Source organism: Lathyrus oleraceus, chromosome 7, assembly GCF_024323335.1.
Source record: "Lathyrus oleraceus cultivar Zhongwan6 chromosome 7, CAAS_Psat_ZW6_1.0, whole genome shotgun sequence".
Lineage (NCBI taxonomy): Eukaryota > Viridiplantae > Streptophyta > Magnoliopsida > Fabales > Fabaceae > Lathyrus > Lathyrus oleraceus.
Window position 1 is genome coordinate 108,325,919 of NC_066585.1, and position 15,221 is coordinate 108,341,139.

Consider the following 15,221-nt stretch of genomic DNA (forward strand, 5'->3'; position numbering starts at 1 on the left):
TTACTCAAGATACCCAGTCAAACTAGGGTTTCCAAGGAAAATCACCCTCAAACGCTTGAACAAAACTTGATCAATATGAAATGTAGAGATCAATGGAACACATATATGATTCTCATAACCATTCTTGGATCAATTCATGGTTGTGCTCCTTGTCATGAGGGTCTCAAACCCTAGATATGAACTTGATAGATCAATGGTGATCATGCCCTACCTACAAAAGAGTTAGGCAAATACAAAGACATATTTTTGGCATTTTGGTTAGTAAAATGATAATATACAAGTATGATAAAATCACATGGTGTTTGGTGATCTCTCCCACAACAAACCCAATGAAAGAGGGGTAAGGAGGATGCCAAGGTATGATCTCAATGCTAATGCATATGATGAAATTGCATGACGGATATTAGGGTCAAAATTGGGGTCTTACACATATACATATACATATACACTCATATAATTTCATTATTGCATCATTGCACCTGTTGAGTCATTTTGTGACTCTTATTATCTATTATGGTGGTACTTTATCCCCATACAAGTTTGGTGAGTCTGTCCTCTTTTCAATTGTAGAGTGTCAGCCCCATAAGCAAAAAGACTTTAACCTTTCTCCTTTCCCCACTAAGTTATTACCTCGGGGATGATGATTATTTTAGTTTCCTCCCTAGTTGATTGTCTGGATGGAACCGCTCCCCTTGAGTTATGTCTTCATTGGGTCGAGTCTTGATTGACCGTTTCTTTCTAGATCTTACCTAGATAGATGCTTTGGGTCCCCTAAGAGTTTATTACCCAGTAGCTGGTAATATTCCTTTTAGTTTGCAGTTTGTTACTTCTTGCCTAATACTTGGAAAAAATAACCTTTTTCCCCCCAGCGGAATCGTTTTCACGTTTCCCCAGGAAGTCTATCCTTGATATATTCATCTTAATCGGTGGCGGATATTTGCTTCCTTTGCTTTGAGTTTATCCTTGATATGCTCACTCTAACCGGTGACATATAATGTCATCTTTGGTATTCTACTCAGTAAAAAGGTAGTTATAATCCCTATTTTATTCCACAGAGAGTCAATCCTTGATATGTTCATCTTAACCAATGGCGGATTTTCTTTCCTTTGAGTCTATCCTTGATATGTTCACTTTAACCGGTGACTGATATTCTCTCCCTTCGGTCTTTTGCCCAGTAACCGGTAGTTGTAAATCCTGCTTTTTCTCCCTTTGCAGAGTTTATCCTTGATATGTTCACTCTAACTGGTGACGGATATTCTCTCTAATGGTATTCTATCCAATAACTGATAGATATAATCCCTATTTCTCCCCTTGGAGTCTATCCTTGATGTGTTCATCCTAACCGATGACAGATATTCTCTCTGATGGTATTTTATCCAGCATTCGATAGATGTAATTCCTATTTTTGTTGTTCAGGTGGTTTATCCTTGATATGTTCATCCTAACCGATGACAGGTATCTTCCTTAACATTCCCAGGCAAGTCAATCCTTGATATGTTCATATTAACTAATGACGAATTTTCTTTCCTTTGAGTTTATCCTTGATATTTTCACTTTAACCGGTAACGAATATTATCTCCTTTCGGTCTTCTACCCAGAAGCTGGTAGTTGTAAATCCTATTTTCAGTTTTTCCCCAACAAGGCTATTCTTACCCAATGGTCGGTAATGAATACACCTCCTGGCGACCCTCAGTGAGTCATCCTTGATATGTTTACCCTAACTAGTAACGGATGTCTTCCCTATCAGATTTTTATTATCTCCTTTCCCAATAACCGGTAGTGGATGATAAATTTCTGCTCCTCCTGTGTTGAAGTTTATTTCTTCCCCCAGTTGAGTTGAGTGCGTATTTTTTTAGTGAAATCGCTTTTCCTGCATGATTCAAGTATTTCAGTTTTATTTTGATCTACATGTTTCCCCTGCAGCCTTTCACTTTGTTTCCCAGCTGAGTCTTTCCATTTTCATGGAATTCCTCTAGTCCCCCGGCAGTTTGTAAGTCGTAGCCTGGCCTATGCGTAAACCTTTTATCCCCCAGAGTCTCTGTCTCCCCAGTGAGCTTTCCTTATGGAATGCAATACGCTCCTGCAGACTTTCAGTCTCTCTGATATCTTTTTCTTTGTGGCATTATTTCCCACAGAGAATTTATTTTAACATTCATATCATATGCATCACGAGGTCTCTTAGGGACCAAAATTTGTTTCTATATGTTGTTATTTAAGCTCATTCTACTGAGTTGATACTAAGATTTTAACCTTCTCCTCTCAGTTAGAATATCCTTAAATAGGGGCAGCTGTAAGACCCCAATTTTGACCCTAAGACCCCTCATGTTATCTCATCATATGCATTGGCATTGGGATCATACCTTGGCATCCTCCTCACCCCTCATTCATTGGGTTTGTATTAGGAGAGATAACCAAGCACCATGTGATTGTATCATACTTTGTATTTTATCATTTACTAACCAAAATACCAAAAATATGTCTTTGCATTTGTCTAACTCTTTTGTAGGTAGGGTATGATCACCATTGATCTATCAAGTTCATATATAGGGTTTAAGACCCTCATTGCTAAGAGCACAACCAAGGAATGTTCCACAATGGTTCTAGGCATCATATATGAGTCCCCATGATCTCTACATGTTATTTTGATCAAGCATTCTTCAAGAGTTTGGAGTTGGTTTGCCTTGGAAACCCTAGTTCATTTGGGTATCTTGAGTAACTTCTTCAACAAGCTTCTTGACTAATTGATCAAATACTTCAAGGGAAACTTCAAATTTCATCATATTCTGCATATATGATCTCACATTAGTCCAAAAAGTCAAGAAAATTGCAAGTTAGCAATGTGGTTGATGGTGGTTGACCAGAGGAATTCATCTGATCAAAACTGGGTCCCCCTAGACCCTATCTCCTACAATTTTCATCATATGAAAATTATTACAAGAGCAAAGTTACTCTAAGTGACATTCCAAACAACTTTCATGTTTAGGTATAGAGTTAGTTTTTCTTGGAAAGTCATTTTTATGTTGAAACATTATAGGTCATTTTGTCTAAACCCTAATTTGAAAGTAACCTTCCCAAGGCCATAACTTGCTCATTGTTTATGAGATGAAAGATTTCCAAGTTGCACAATCCAATTCAAGGTGTTTACTTCAACTTTTATGTTTGGAGGAAGAGATGAATTAACTTTTATGAACATGTGATATGAGGATACATTATAAGTCATTTTGGACCAATACCATTGAACAAGTGATTTTCCTCAACTTCAAAAATACATAACTCATTCATCCCAAATCCAAATTATGTCAAATTTGTGACCATTTTTAAGGTTTTTAAAATAGCTACAACTTTAATGAAGACACTTTTCTCGTTTGGAGCATACATAAAAGGTTAGCCAAGGTGGAATAATTAAACATATGGCTTGACACTTAGAAAATATTTTGACATGTTGAAATTTCCAAACTTCCACCTCAAAATTCACCATGATACATGTTCCAAATTGAAAAGTGTTCAACATAAGAGGTATTCCTCTTGATCTAACCTTTCCAAAGAGTCTAAATTCATTCCTTTTAGACAAAGTTTGAGGGGTATGCGCATGGCTTGGACAGGGCTGTATCAGTTGGCAAGAATCATGTTTCAAACATCAATACATCTTTTCCTTGCATCGCAATTCTCATTCAGACTTCATTTCACTTGCATTTGGACCTAATTGAGTTGCTTCATGGGCCTGTACATGCCCATGCAAGCGTGCACTTCACATTGCCAATTTTTGAAGCATTTTCAAGTGTGCAAATATCAGCTACATTTTGCTATAAATAGAGGTCCCTTGCATCAGATTTGAAGGACCTTGCGTGCCAGCTTTGCCTCCAACCATTGAAACCCTCACAATTCAAAGGAAAACTTGATAAATTTCACTTGAAATTAGAGTTTGAATCTCACTATTTGGAGATTCAAGAACTCCAGGATCCAAAGCCTTGTATCATTCCTAATCTACTTCTGCAAGCTCCATAAGCAAGATCAAGCACAAATTGAAGTAAGAGAGATCTAGTTATGCACATCATTGAAGGTATTTTTCTAGATTTTTCTTCTCTTAGATTCTCTCTCAATTCTCATCAATTCTCTTGGATCTTTGATTGTCTGAAGTCCTACCAACGTAGGCAAGAAGATTGAGTTGCTTTGAGGCCAAATCGAAGCAACTCAGTTCATACACCTCAAAATTCAACTTCACGTATCTCTCAATATACTTGGAGTTAGTTTAAGTTGAGGCCAGATTCGTGATCTACGCCATTTTTTCTTTAAGATCATGTTGTTCTTTTTCATTTATGTGATGGTGATGAGAGGACCAGTCCGACCAGGGTCATCAGAGAAGATGATCAACACTTGGCTTCGGCGATGCGCTGGATGTGTTCTGAACCATTGGATCAATTCAAAATGTTTTAGTCATGAATGTTGGTTGTGATGACCAGTTGTGTAGTGCGCTGACTAACGTGTACCATTGAACACGCGTTCTCCACCACTTGATCTGCCACCTCAATTAATGAGGGAGTTCAAGTGGTCCACGTTTTTTTGATTTAATTGATTTTCATTTTATTCCTTATATTTTCATTAATTCATATTAAATTTAATATTGATCCAAAAAATATGAGAGTTTCACCATTTTTTTAAAAATAAAACCCTCTTTCATTTTCTGAATTAAAATTACTTTTTGGATCATTATTAATATTTTTCATGATTTAATTGATTTTGTGAATATTTTTAATTATTTAAAAATACTTTTAAGTTTCCAAAAATTCTAAAAATAATTCTCCAAGGTTCTTTGACCTTGTTTGACCTATGATAAATCTTATGGCCATTTCTTTGTTGTTTTGATGAGGTTTTAGGAAATTGAACAACCATATTTAATTTAATGCAATATTTTTAATATTTTTAATTGATTAAAACCCAAATTAATTGTGTGAAGCCATTTTATTTGACTTTGTGAGTTTGACTTGTGTTGTTGGGCCTTGGTCAAGGTTGATTTGACTTTGCTAGGTTAAGATCATTGGATTTAGGGGATTAATGGAATGTACATTCCATCTCCCAAAATGAATGAATGATCTTAATTTGGAAAACGTACTCCTTTGTCCAATTTGTGTTTGATCCATTCCCCCTCCCTCTTCATCTCATTCCCATTCTTTATGCATTCATGTCATGGACCTATAATATCTCTATATCCTAAGGCTAGTTGATTGCAAAATCCACATAAGTATGGATGAGATTAGGTCCCCCACTTTTGCATATTCTTTTTATGTGTGGTATGTTTCATGAGTATAGTCCATTATACTATGTCTCTAACATGCATAAACACCAAAATTCTATTGCCCAACCTCAAATAGTTGTGACTTCTACATAAGTCCAATTACGATTGCTTAATATAGCGCTAAATTTTGACACAAAAGGCATAGCATTCTAGTTAGTGAGATTGTAAGTCTCCCCTCTTTCATGGTATTGTGTGGAAACTTGGCCTTTTTTCCTTCCTTTAGAAGATGTCTTGGATCAAGGATCTATGCTTGTGATAAGTGGGTTGAGTGTTCTCCAAAGAATGACTTAAACAAAACAAAAGCCAAAACAATACTAACCTCTAACTCATTAACAACTAACATTTAATTTCAAGTCATTTACTTTTAATGCACTTTAATTTTTAAGCTTTATTCATTTTCCATTATTCATACCATTCAAGTTGTTTATGTTAATGTCATTTTCACTTTGTCCACTTGGACCATATTTTTGTGATATATTGTGCTTGCATATACTTGTTTGTTTGTATGGTCTTTTGACCTTAATGTATATAATAAGAATAAAAACCCTAAAAAACATTTTGTGTGGACTGTTGGTTTGATCTGAGACAATTGGACTTAGAATTTAGGCAACACTCCCTATGCAAAGGACTTGGACAATGCCAACTTTCATGAAACTAAGTGCTTATGATCCGAGACTTCATCTGATATATCATTGAAGACCCATTTGAGTTCATCTGCAACATGATCACTGTGAAACTGTTATTTTGAACCTGTGACTTATGCCATCCTTTGAAGTCATCTGCTACATGGGCAAAACTTGAAGAAGATCATGGAGTTGCTAAGCTTGGATGTGGCTATCTTTATTTGATGTCTTTCTCTTCACCTTGCTATTTGTGTATTGATATTGCTTGATTGTAAAGTCCAAGGGAAATTTGGGTTTCTATATGACATTCTTGTCTATTGGATTGCAGCCCATTGGTCAGATCTTTTCAACTCTCAATTTTTAAATTTGTGCTTAGGATTAGTCTCTTCATCTCCTCCCCACTTCTATAATTTCAAAATCTCTCCCTCCTTTTAAAAATCTTCCTTGCTTGTGTTTGTTGATTTCTAAACTTTGACCATTTTGCAAACTAGAAACTTTGGCCTTATGCCATTGCATTTTTAAACTCATTTTCTTAATCAAACTTTGTAAATGAACTTAACTATACTTGACTTAAAATTTCAAAATCCCAAAAAGAGCTAACACCCATTCAAACCATTTTTAGGCCCTTTGTTCTTTTCAAACTTAAAATTTTGTTAAAAGCAATGCACTCAATTTGAAATTGATACCCCGAACTACGAGGTTTTAATCCCTCATTTTTATGTTGGTACGTAGGCACAAGTCCGAAGGTCTTGTCAAACACAAAAATATAATTAATGAATTCTTTTCTCATCCTCCCATTCTATTTGTTTGCAATTATCCTTTGTACAAAAACACATATGCACACAAAAAAGGGCTCCTTAGGAGTACCTATGACACTTTGGGTGCTAACACCTTCCCTCTGTGTAACCAACCCCCTTACCTGTAATCTCTGGCATTTTATTAGTTTTGATTTGAAAACTTCATATATTTTGGGTTTTGTTCGTACTTTTCCCCTTTCCCTTGGAAACAATAAAAGTGCGGTGGCGACTCTGGTTTTATTGACGTCTAGCTTATCCATAGCTGGATGGTCATGAATTTACTGCTACAGTCACCACCACACTTTTATTATTTCTAAAGGAAAAGGGAAAAGCATGAACAAAACCCAAAGATAAGAATTTTCAAATCAAAACTAATAAAATGCCAGAGATTACAAGTAAGGAGGTTGGTTACACAGAGGGAAGGTGTTAGCAACCAAAGTGTCTTAGGTACTCCTAGGGAGCCCTTTTTTATGTGTGTATGTATTTTTGGTATAAAAGATGTTTGAGAAAAATAGAGTGTCGGATTAGAAAATAATTCATTGATTATACTTTTGTGTTTGACAAGACCTACGGACTTGTGCCTACGTACCAACATAAAATTGAGGGATCAAAACCTCGTAGTTCATGGTAAAAATTTCAAAGAAGTTAGTGAATTGCTTTTGACAAGAGTTTAATAAGAAAAAGGCACAAAATGCCTAATAGTTGAATGAAGTTGTTAGTTTATTTTGTATTTTGAAATTTTAAGTCAATATAATTAAGTTTATTTACAAATTTGATTTAAGATTTTTTTTGAAAATTCATTGGCATAGAGCTAAAGTTTCTAATCACTAAAACAAAGTCTAAGTTTAAAATTACAAGAAAAGAAGGTTTTTGAAAAGAGGGAGATATTTTGAAATTTAAGAAGTGGGAGGAGATGAAGAGACTATTCTAAGCATAAATTTAAAATTTAAGAGTTGAAAAGATCTGATAAATGGGATGAAATCCAACAGACAAGAATGTTATATAGAAAACCAAATTTCCCTTTAGACTTTGAATCAAGCAATAATCAATGAGCAGTTAGCAATATCCAGACATTATGAAGATCAAGGCATAAAATAAAGATAGCCACATCCAAGCAAGCAATCCCAAAAGATAACTGTCGTCTTTGTGTTTTCATGTGTCAGATGAAATATTCTTTGATCAACTCAAAGCAAAGCATTAGATACAAGGTCAAAATAACAATAAGCACAAAGACAGAGTAGCAGATGAATTCAAACAAGATCCAAGGTTTGCATCAGATGAATGCTCAACTCACAATAGCTTGGTCTCAAAATGTTGACATTGGCCAAGTCCTTTTTGCACAGGGAATGTTGCCTAATCCTAAGTCCAAAAGTTCAGATCAAGATCAACAGTCCACCAGACAGTTTTAGGGTTTTTTTTTATGTTATTAAGTATTTTAAGGTCCTAAGACCACAAACAAAACCAAAATGCACAAACAATATATACAATCACAAGATATGGCTCAAATGAGAAAAGTGAAAATGACATAAACATAAACAAGTTAAATGGAATGTAAATGGCAATGAATGATAAATGACTGAAATTTAAATGGCATAAAGTAAATGACTTGAAAGTAAAGCAATGTTAACAAGGATTAGTTAAATTGTTAGTGGTGTTTTTTAATTGATTAAGTCATTCTTTGGAGAACACTCAACCATTCTTTCACAAGTATGAATCCTTAAACCAAGACATCTTCCATGAGAAAGGCTCCCACTTGGATAATTCAACAAGTATGCCACTAGCTCTCATGATAGGAAAAAAGGTCAAGTCTCCTCATAATACCATGAAGAATGGGAGACTTATAATCTCACTTACTAGAATGTTATACCATTAGGGTCAAATTTAGCTCTATGTTAAGCAATCGTAATTGGACTTATGTAGAAGTCATAACTATCTGAGGTCGGGCAATAAAAACGTAGGTGTTAATGCATATGAGAGATTTGATATGAAGAACAAAAACTCCTAAAATTACCACACACTAAAAGAAAATATCAAGAGGGAGGGACATATCTCAGTCATACTTGTATTGGTTCATCTGACACAAGGTCATTGATGAACCAATTAGCCTTAAGACATTAGAGATTTCATTTGTCAAATGAAGGAATAGGGTATAATAGGGATGAAGATGATGAGGGAGGGGAAGATAGAAACACAAATTGGTCATGGGAGGAATTTCATCAAATCAAAACCATCCATTCATTTTGGGAGTTGAAATGTACATTTCATCAATCCCCAAAATCCAATGGTTTTGATCCAACTAAACTCAAATCAACCTTGACCAAGGCCCAAACCGAGAGTCAAACATCACAAGACCATAAAAATGGCTCAACATTATTTTTAAGCATTTAATCAATTAATAATGAATTAAAATACAATTAAATTTGGTCAAAACCTAAAATCCCTTAAAAACACCAAATAAATGGCCAAGGGATTTATCCTAGGTCAAACAAGGTCAAAGGACCTTAGATAAAACATTTCACTATTTTTAAAAAGTCAGAAGTATTTTTAAACAATTAAAAATATGTAAAAAAACATTTAGTTCATGAAAAATATCAAAATTAATCCAAAAAGTAATTTTAATTTAGAATGTGAAAGAGAAAAATATTTAAACATTTTTTGTGAAAGTCCCATATTTTTTGGATTAAAACTGAAATTAATATGAATTAAACAAAATAAAAGGATTAAATGAAAATTCAGAAAATAGAAAGTAATTAGAAAAAACAAGGGTCATCATATCTCCCTCATTAATTAAGGTGGCAGATCCGATGGCCAAGTGCGCGCTTCCATCATGTTCTACAGTCAACGCGTGTACACGCTGTAGCACCTTGAATTTGCACCTATCATTGTACATACATTCTCATATTAGGTCATAACATAACATGGTCCACTGCATAACATTGCATTGTCCCTTTTGCCTCAAGTGCAAGATCATCAGAAGAATTAGGTCAAACTGATCAGGAGATCAGTCAATCAATCAAGCAAGTACAATCTCCATTGAGCCAAGGCCCTAGGGTTGGTCCAACATGTTCACATGACCTAGGGGTCCTTTGGAAGTGTTTTGGTCAGGGATTGGATGTTCAGAAGTCATCAGTCAATGCACATTTTACCAGAAACCCTAAAAAGTCAACCTTGGTCAACTGGGCTTGATTTTATGGTTTTGATGGTTGGATTTGGTTTGAGAGAGCTCATTCATGTCCAAATAGGCCTCATATAACATGGCAAACATCATCATTGAAGAATTTGAAGCCAAATCAGAAATTTCCAAAAATAGAAACTGGACCTGTAATTGAAACTTGCCAAAAATGGAAACTTCTTGATCCCAAACTTACATCATGATACAAGCTTCAAATGAATTTTTTCCCAACATGAAAGTTGAAGATCTTGTTCTCCCATTTCCAAAAAGTCCAAGAACACTCAATTCCCATGTATGGTTGGCAAGTTATGATCAAATCATTTTCAGAAATTTTTGAACTTCGAAAGGCCATATCTCTCAAACCATTTGGCCAATTTGGGTGGGGTTTTTTCCAGCAAGTCACATTTGACCTCATCTTTCCAAATATGTAACCATCATGCATCAAAACATTACCAATCAAAATGGCCTTTTTGCACTTACATGAATTATTTTCAAGAGAGGTGAAAAAGTGAATATTCAATTTAACCATTTCCAACCATTTTTGCCATTCAAATATGTTCAGATATGTTGTTTTGGTTGTGTTAGAGGCCCAATTTCGTGGCTTTTGCTCATGCACCATCCATTTAGGACAAAAGTGGTCATTTAGAAAATTTCATTTTAAAACCAAATTGTGATTAGCTTTCCACTTAGCAACCTTAAACAGAGGTATATAGTGTTATTTTTCTGCTCTTGGAAGCCCTAGCAGCCACAAATTCAAGAACAGAAAAACTCTCTCTCTCAAAAACCTCATTTCTTCATTTTTGAACTTTTGCTGAAAAACTCAAAAGCACTCGAGCCTTGGTCAATTGCCTCATCATTTACCATCATCTGTGAACTCATTGCAAGCCTGGTTTTCCAACTGTAATCAAAGAATCCAGCTCTGTACCATTAAAGCATTTCCATGGCAGCTTGTGATTAAAGGAAAATGGAGCTTTGTTGAGCTGAAACCCTTCATTCATTCATCACTTGGAGCTTGAAGAAGTACCTGTTTCAGCCTTTTACAACCAGAAAACCACGATTCATCATTGTTCTTCAAATCTGGTAAGGTTTTCGACTCTCACCATTTTCAAAACTATGATATGCTTATGATAGGTCTCTTTGCCATGATTATAATGAACTTTGAATCGTGTTGAATGGTTGCCTATGCTGAAAGATATGTTGACTTGAAATCTGATGTGTGAATGTGTTTATCTTCGATTCATTCTTGTTAGTATGTTTTAAGGAAAATGAATGCCATATTCTTGATGAGGGTTGTTTGCTGGTTCTATTGGCATGCTTAATTCCAAAACCTGGAAAATTTGTTCATAATCGATTGTTGATGATGATGAATACTGTAGCAAACCCTAAGATTTATTTGAAAATGCCCAGATTTCTTGCTTGCATCGTGTTTGGTCGTTGCTGTTTGCTGTTTGCATGAATTATCACTGTTCCATTGCCATGCCAAATCATCACGTGACACGCATCCAAACGCTACGCACCGTTTCATTAAAAGGTCCCAGTAATTACACATATGCCACTGCCGGATTATTATTTTAATTAATTCAAATGATTTTGCAATTTTTATTTCATTTGGCATGGCTTACTTACAAAAATCATAGAGCAATCATTCTTAATCCAAAATTCATGGGATTTTTTGCATCATGTTCATCACAATCTCTAGTTTTTTATCATGTATTTTCCAGAATTTTTGCATGAGTAGATTTTAAATGATGCTAGGGTTTGTGACATGTGACCATTTTTTGTACCTTTTGCCAAATCAATTGTGAAATGATGATGCTTTATCCAATGCCTTTGAAATTTTTGTGCTTAAACTAGACACATTCATGGTGATTTTGGTTTAGAGTTTGTGAATTTATCATCTCTGGTTTGTGAGTTATGATTTTCTGAAGTAGGGTGTGACAATTTGTGTCACACCATTGATGTGCAACTTGATGATTTTCTTTACCATGCTTCTTGACCTCCAATTGCTTTGAATTTTTGCATGAATGCACTTGAGTATGTCTAGTTTACATGTGATTTTTCTTGGAATTGTTTGTGGCATTTCCTAATTGTTTGTGATTTTTGTCCCCTGTTTGGTCTTATGTTGACTTTTTGTGACACATGCTCCCATTTCAGCTGTGAAATTCTCATACCTTATTAGATGGACATGAAATTTGATATGTGATTAGTAGACATCTTAAGCTTTGTCATGGTTTTGATCCCATTCATTTCTCATATGCTATCACTGATTTATGTTTTTTTGAAGTTGATGCATGTTTGGTTGACTTCTTTGAGCATGTTTAGAATGGCCTTGCCTTTCTGATTTTCATTGACCACCTTCTACTTGTCCAAATGAGTTGAAATTTGATATGCATATCATGTTATGTATTATGATTGATCATGAATTTTTTGATGATTTATTGAAATGTTTATGATTGGTTTTGAGTTAAGTCTTGCTGTTGACTTCTATGAGCTTTCATTTGCCATGTTTTGACCTAATTTGTTTATGAAATCATAATGGTGAATGATATGAATGAGGGACCAATTGAGTTTGCTTCTTAATTGTTTAAACTTGATTTTGATTGGATATCACTTGCTGTTTTGACTTTCTCATCCCCTTTTGACCCTAGGCTTGTCCTAGTGGTCCTGTTGCTCATGTTTGAGTTCATGTTTTCAGGTTAAGCAACAAATGCTTCAAAGAGATCATACAAATTTGTTTGAGCTTGATTTGTTTATCATGACTAACATGCTTGTTTTGTAGGTTGCTTGGCTCACAAGCCTTGAGCCTTGTGCTTTGCACATTTATCTGATTATGTTAACTGTTGATTTCCATCTCCTTTTGACTTTAACTTTGAGTTGAGTACTGATTCTGTTTGACTGGTTTCAGGTACCTTTAGTTGCTTAGTTCTTTAAGAACTTGCTTTGCTTTGCTTTATAGCAATTTGCATTGAGGTATAATCCCTTTTCTTCATGTAGTCTGGAAGACCTGGCCTGTTACTTGGCCAGGCAATTGTCTGAAGTCCTCCTTAAGAGGCAATGCTTGTGTGTGTTTACATTTGTCCCAAGCAGGAAAAGTCCTTCAAATAAGGCAATTGGTAGATCAAAGAGATATGTAACCTATCTCCTACTATTCTGTGAGTCTTCTCCTTGCTCCCATTACATGGTTGTAGCATTGAGATCCAAACCCAAGATCTATCGAGTCAATAATTTGTGGAGAGAGTTCCCACTTTCTGAACTCCCACACCTTCTGATATTCAAATGCTCTCCCTGACCAGGGATAAGAGCAATGAGGCACACCCCTCATCTCCTTTCATCTGCTTCACCTTAGCCCCTCAATGGCAAGGTTAAGAGCTAACATTACCCAGTTCCAGTGGTTTGTTTGTTGAGGTTGATATGACCCCTCGACTAAAACCTAGCCTTGATGTTTGAGCCCCTTGTTGGTGTGTTTATTTCATGCTGTATGTGCTTGTGTGGTGTGATTGTATCCCCTAGGTTTGCTAGACTCCGCGTAGTCTCGTTTGCATGTCAATTAAGGTAGCACGGTTCCTTCGTATAGGACTTCCTTTCTTGCTTGAGATTTCCTAAAACACAAACAAACATTATCCCCTCTTAAGGATACGTTAACTCCTTCTACTACAGGTGAGTAAGTCTCCAAAGGTCGAGCACCAGGTAGATTGCGCAGTGACGTTGTCCACTTAAAAAACACAAACCAACGGGAATAGTTTAGCCGAACTACGGCAACTCTGATTCTCATGTCCAGATGAGATACGTAGGCACGAGATGCGATGTCTTGTCGAGTTTGACTAACAACTAACACTAATTCTTTTCTCTCGCCCTCGTTGCGATTGAGACCTCCCCTTTCTCTTGCCCTAGTTGCAATCGAGACCCTTGCTTCCTGTGCTAGTTAGGTTAGGTGTGGCTTGTTTCCTGTGCAAGTCATGTTTAGGATAGGCTTGCTTCCTGTGCAAGTTAGCTAGAAACCTTAACTTAGGGACGACTTTGCATGACAACATCTAGGCTCGAGTCGTAGTCTCCCTAGTGTTGTGTCTCCCTCTGTTATCTGGTTAGGCTAGTCCTTTTTCCCTGCGTAGGGGAACTACGTCGCCCTGATCCTCATGCCAGATGAGGTACGTAGGCAGGAGATGAGCTGATCTCTCCGGGCGCCTTTTTTCTTTTTCCGCTTTTTTTCTTTTTCCGCCCTTTTTGTTTTGTTTGTGTGAGTTGTTTCTCCTTTTTTTCTGGTTGGAGTCCGACGTAAGTCCAGCGATTGGCAGTTGGTTTCCTGTGTTTGTTTTGGTTCTGAGTTCGACGTAAGTCCAGCGATTGGCAGTTGGTTTCCTGTGTGTGTTTGTTTTGGTTCGGATGATGATGTAAGTCCAGTGATTGGCATTCAGGCTCCACGTTTGCCTTTGCCTGTGTTTGTTTGTGTGCGTGTCAGCCGAGCTACGAATGCTCTGATTCTCCTTCGTTCAAAGGAGATACGTATGCATAGGACGCGATATCCTAGCGAGCATGTGTCGTTTCCCCAGTCCGAACTACTTCGACTCTGATGTCTATGCCTGATAGACTAAGTAGGCCCAGGATGCGGTATCCTGCCGAGTCAGTTTCAGTCAGTTTTCTTGCGTCTCTTTCAGCCAGTGTGTGTGTGTGTTTGAGCAGTGTTTTAGCAACCATTTTCCTTTCTATTGTGCGTGGATCCCGTCGAGTACGACGGATGCGTAGGGGTGCTAATACCTTCCCTTCGCATAACCGACTCCCGATCCCATTCTCTTTGGTCGCGAGGCCATGTTCTTTCCAGGTTTACTCTGAGCGTTTCCTTTCCCTCTTTTGGGATAAATAACGCACGGTGGCGGCTCTGTTGTTCTTGTTTTCCCGCCGGTTTTTCGCGTAATGCGACAGCTGGCGACTCTGCTGGGGAGAATAGAGAAGTTGACCTCTTGCTGGTCCATCTTCCCCGAGCGAGTCTCTCCTAGCGCTCTCTAGGTTAGGGCTTTGGTTGCTTGTGCTGCTTTATTTATTGCATTCATTTGTATATATTTGCATTTACTGTTTGCATTTATTGTTTGCATTAATGTTTGCATTCATTCATATTCATCTGTCGGTTGTCTGTTTGTTGGGATGGGATATTTTGTGAGAAATAAGCCCACTACCCAGGCTTGAGTGTACACATAGGTGTTAGAGTGGATAGTCATGAGGCTTGCATGGCATGTTGCTATGATAAGTCGTTCATGAGACCCACATTCCAGACGAGGTTTCTGTTGGATATATTTTGTCCTATGGGTGTTCCATAACGACAGATATTCCTTTAGAAATCGTCG